This window comes from Pagrus pagrus (assembly GCF_965226575.1).
Source record: "Pagrus pagrus genome assembly, chromosome: 9".
Lineage (NCBI taxonomy): Eukaryota > Metazoa > Chordata > Actinopteri > Spariformes > Sparidae > Pagrus > Pagrus pagrus.
Window position 1 is genome coordinate 4720274 of NC_140193.1, and position 5745 is coordinate 4726018.

The window sequence follows — 5745 nt, forward strand, 5'->3', positions numbered from 1 at the left end:
GGCTTTTTTTTTCTGATCTGATGGTCAGTCATCCTTGATTAGTGTTGCTGTTTTAAAACGCTCCACGCATAATGCCTCCTAGTGTGCCATCACTCATGTTATGACACTCTTAGTCAGGAGCTGCCAGAGAGAGAAACTACAGTTCGTGCACATTTAAACTCTCATAAAAGCAGAGCTGCTCTCAGAAGTCTGACTAAGACTGTTTTTAATTTTAATACATAATAAATAAAGTTAAAGTCTCAAAGTTGGTGGCGAGAGAGCTGCCAGGTGAGACCAATGTTCGGTATTCAAAGATTTGTTAGTGTGAAACCACCAGATATGTTTAACAAGCTGAAAACCAGATTTCTTTTATGAGATGTGGGGACATTTTCCAGCCTGGTTAGTTGAAAAAACCTGAATATTTTTGATGAGATGTTTGTGGCCACAAACCAGACATTTTTAACATGATGTCGGGACATTTTCCAGCCTGGTTAGTGGCAACAAAATAAGACATGTTTGATGAGACGTTGGGATCATTTGCAGCTGAAAACCAGATATTCACCGAATGCGTAACCAGCCGTATCAGGACAACTTCCAGCCTTGTTCGGGGCAATAAAACTGGATGTTTTTGATAAGACATTGGGAAAATTTACAGCCGATACATAAAAAAATAAAGTTTAAGTCTCAAACTTGATGGAAAGACAGCTGTCAGGTGAGACCACTATTCAGTATTTCAAGATTTGTAAGCGTGAAACCACCAGATATGATTAACAGGACGGGATAATTTACAGCAGAAAACCAGACATTTTTGAGGAGATGTTTCAGAGTTGTTTGTGGCAACAAAGCTGAATTTTTGTGATGAGACGTCGGGACAATTTGTAGCCACAAACCGGATATTTTTAACATGATGTGGGGACATTTTCCAGCAATAAAATAAGACATGTTTGACGAGACATTGGGATCATTTGCAGCTGAAACCCAGATATTCACCGAATGTGTAACCAGCGGTATCAGGACAACTTTCAGCCTTGTTTGGGGCAATAAAACTGGATGTTTTTGACAAGACATTGGGACAATTTACAGCCGATGCATGAAAAAATTAAGTTAAGACTTAAATTTGGGACGTTTTTCTCCTTAAATACTGAATCTTTTAATCATGTGACAGCTTCAATAGCTCCCCATTATGTCTTTTACTTTAATACCAGCAAGGTTTCACTTTAATTATCTTTATTTCTGACTAAAAAGCTCGTTGTAAATCTCCTCATTGCCTGGAACCTAATGTAAATGACCGTCAGCTAATTTAAAGTTCGACCAAAGAAGGGATTCATAACATTTAAGTGTGTCTTAATGTGTAATTATCCAACTTCCAATTAAGCTGATTAGCACAGTAAATCACAAACAACTTCCCCGCAGCCTCTCGACGCAGCGCTGACACAGTGCTTCATCCGCTAATTAAAACAGGTTGATCATGACGACTCAGAGTGAAGCTATCGGAGGATTGAGGCTCAAATCTGCTCCTCTGGAGACCAGTAAACAATGACAAAGCATAACGTGAGCCTCCTCCGCTGCAGATCAGCAGTTTGCCCTCATCTGGGTTTGTCCTGTGCTGAAATCCTCTTACTCTTCATGCAGCAGAGCGCCGGTAGGTGTAGTGAGGCATGTACACTGTAAATTAGTTTGAGGAGAAGGTTGATACGGAGTCGGGATCAGCGCCGAGGACCACAGTTACAGAGATTCAGCCCAACATGATATATTAGCACCGACGAGACTAATCCATCTTTAGGATTTGTGAAAGAGTATCCGAGCGGTTTTTACCCCCCCCAAGTGTTGCAGACGTTGTTATTAGTCTGTGAAAGGTGTTTGTGCCACACGCTGCAGCGGACACACAGCAGCGAGCCTCTGTTTACCTCTAACTTATGATGCATTTCACTGCCTGCAACTCTCTCCTCGGGCGCGTGTTGTTTTAAAGTCTTGTTTTATGGTTTTATTCATGAAAAGAAGCCGTTAGAGGTCCCACGATAAAACTTGGGTGAAATCATAAAACAATCAAGCTGTAAAATCTATGACACGTAAACAAAAAACTTTTATCCAATCAGAAAAGAAATCATCTCTGAAAGTCCCCCAACACACATCATGCAGTTCAGCTACATTGGCTGAAATGAGAAAGACTGTCTTACAACCCTGTGGCCGGACAATGATGTCAGTGTTGTGCAATTCAGCAAAACCCAGGATGAAATCCAGTATCTGTACTTGGCAGCTCCGGCCGTGGAGACGTGATTATGGCAAATTAACAACTCTGAGATTAGGCAACAAAAAACTTAAAAAATCAGGTTCAGATTACACGTATATGAGCTGACTTTCATGTCAGGGGGAGGAGACGGTTTCAACGATTGTTAGCGTGAAACCACTGCATGTTTCTAAAATGGACATGTTAATTGCAACACAGCTGGATATTTCAGACGACATTTTACAGGCTTGTTAGTTGCAAGAAAACCAGATATTATTGACGAGATGTCAGGAAAATTAGCAGCCGAAAACCTGGATATGTCGAGACGCTTTGCTGCCGTGTTTATGGCAACAATATTGGATGTTTTTGACAAGACATCAGCACAGTTTGCAGCCATAAACAGGATATTTTTGACGAGATGTCAGAAAACTTTTCAGACCAAAGAACTTGTTATTTATTAATGAGATGCTGGAACATTTTCCAGCTGTTTGTGGCAACAGAAGTTTTTTTGACCAGATCATTTAAAAGCCAACAACTGGAGCTGGGACATTTTCCACATATTTTGGGCAAGACGTCAGGATAAGTTACAGCTGGAACGAGATATTTTTCATGAGATGCTGGGTTCATTTCCAGCTGTGTTTGTGGCAACGAAACTGGAGTCAAAAACCAGATATTTTTAACATGACGTCAAGACGTTTTCCAGTAGTGTCAGTAGCAACAAAACTGGATATTTCTGACGAGACGTCGGGACGTTGTGCTTGCTTCAAAAGAACTTAAGAACTGATCTTATCTGAACTTTAACCGTGTGGTTTTTGTGCCTAAACCTTAACAGACCATAAGCACGGCACTGTCACAACATACAATTTAAAATTGAACCTAAATAGACGTAAAGATTCAATACAACCGTGGTTTGCTGAAATGTACACTGCCAACATTTGTCCTGGCGGTTGGGCTCCAGTGACAAGAACCTCACTGTTCGTCCATACTCCGCCCCGGCCTCCATACTCTGCCGCATCAAGAAGAAACAACTTCCTGCATGAGTACAGAAGCTCAGTCATGTGGGGGCCGAAACATCTCATATGGAGGTAATTCGTAGAGATCCTATAGGCTGGATGATGCTGGTTATATTCTGTATTTTGAGTATCCCATGACGACACACCCAAACCAGCAGCAATTACTGTATATCCTACTAACAAGTATTGTCTTTGTATTCATACCCTGATATATCTTATTCCTCTGTGTCAGAGTTCCTCAGACTAATTAAAAACACATCAATCAGTCACAGTGTTGCACTCGGTGACACGTTCCTTCATTATCATGAACACACACACACTGTAGTTTTTACTTAATCCCGCACACACCATCCTGCTGCGGTAAATACTCACTGGAGCGACAAATGTGTGTTTATCCACAGCTGAAGATAGTCAGCAACAAATGCAACATTTACTCTAAACTGTTACAGAAAGTTATTTTGCCTTTAACAAAAATGAAACTATATATTTGTGACATGTTTTTAGAGATTTAAATCTGTTGTTTTGGTGTTTTGTTGGGAATCACCTGGTCAAATAGAGGCTGTACGGTATAAAACATTGGTTACATTGATTTAGACTTCTACTGTTTGTCATATGAACTCAGCTTTACACCCTGTATCATTACATTTTTAATTTTTTACTTTGCAGCATCTTTAAGCCTGTTTGCTCCCAACTTCTGATTCTCACATTAAGTCACACTTTAATAATAAGAGGGTAGATGCTGTTGTCTTTAATACATGAAATACCAGGACAGATATGGAGCAATGAGGCAAAGACCCTCGGGACATGTTGGTGGTGGTACAGGTCATTATTACGCAAGTGTGATTGTGCAAACAGATGTTGAGACATATAAATGCTCGGTCAGTCCAGGAATAAACAGGACCCACTCTATACAAACCTTCCCTCTGTGTCGTCTTTCTGAGAGTTTCGGCTTCAACACGTTTGCTGTCTTCATTCTCTACAACACAGATAAAACTGAAGCATGTTACAGTAGTAAAGTCATTTTCAGCACTGAGATTACTGAAGCTGTCTCTGGAGGTCAAAGCATTAAATCTGTACCGTCAGTTTATTGTTTAATTATGAGCCATAAATAATGAAAATAACGATTCTGGGGTTATTTGGCCGCATAAGAAAGATTTAGGGTGAACAGAAGATCAAACATTTATGCTTCTTCTTGGGAATTTCTCATACGTCAGACTGATGTATTTGTTGTAATAATTTAAATTGTATACGTTTATTTGTGTTATTTATGTTTAAGGATTATATCTACTTTATTTATTTATTATTTACCGTTAAGCACTTTGGTTTTTATTTTATCGTTATTTAAATTGTTTCTTCTTGTTATATTTTTATTTTTAGGTACTGGTAGTGGTGGTAGTAGTGGGAGTGGTGGTGGTATGAGTGGTGGTAGTACTGGTGGTACTGGTGTTGGTAGTAGTGGCGGTAGTGGTAGGAGCGGTAGTGGTGGTGGTGGCAGTGGTAGGAGTGGTACAGGTGGTGTTGGTGGTGGTGGTGGTAGGAGTGGTGGTAGTGGTGGTACAGGTGGTGTTGGTGGTGGTGGTGGTGGTGGTAGTGGTAGGAGTGGTACAGGTGGTGGTGGTGGTGGTAGTGGTAGGAGTGGTGGTAGTGGTGGTACAGGTGGTGTTGGTGGTCGTGGTAGGAGTGGTGGTAGTGGTGGTACAGGTGGTGTTGGTGGTAGTGGTAGGAGTGGTGGTAGTGGTGGTACTGGTGGTGGTGGTGGTAGTGGTAGGAGTGGTACAGGTGGTGGTGGTGGTGGTAGTGGTAGGAGTGGTGGTAGTGGTGGTACAGGTGGTGTTGGTGGTAGTGGTAGGAGTGGTGGTAGTGGTGGTACTGGTGGTGGTGGTGGTAGTGGTAGGAGTGGTACAGGTGGTGGTAGTGGTACAGGTGGTGTTGGTGGTGGTGGTACAGGTGGTGTTGGTGGTGGTGGTGGTAGTGGTAGGATTGGTGGTAGTGGCATGAGTGGTGGTAGTGGTAGGAGTGGTGGTGGTGGTAGGAGTGGTGGGGATGGTAATGGTAGGATTGGTGGTAGTGGCATGAGTGGTGGTGGTGGTCGTAGTGGTGGTGTTGGTAGGAGTGGTGGTAGTGGTGGTAGTAGTACAGGTGGTGTTGGTGGTGGTGATGGTAGTGGTGGTGGATGTAGAAAAAGATAAAGTAATTCAAATAATTACCAGAAATACCATCAGTACTTCTACATTATTATTATTATTATTATTATTATTATTATCATCATTATTATACATACATGACTGTAGCTACTGTTTGCTTGTTAGCTGTGTTAGCATGCTAACTTTAGTGTCTATTAAACACAGTTTGCTGACATAAACAACATAAAGTCAAACTGTTATTTTCTTCACATTCTGTTTATAATTTACTTTGTGGGTGTTTTGAGCTGAAATCTTTCCATATAAACACCTTTAATAATATTAATATTAATACTGACACTGAGGACATCAGGTGAAAGGGCCTGTCTGATCACGTGGTGCACTC

General features: G+C 41.3%; 1 long non-coding RNA gene across 2 annotated transcripts in view; it reads right to left on the minus strand.

Moving 5' to 3' along the window:
• The window catches only part of LOC311262563, a 71049-nt gene that overhangs the window by 54065 nt on the left and 11239 nt on the right, over nucleotides 1-5745 (minus strand). The gene's annotated exons all lie outside the window — the stretch shown is intronic.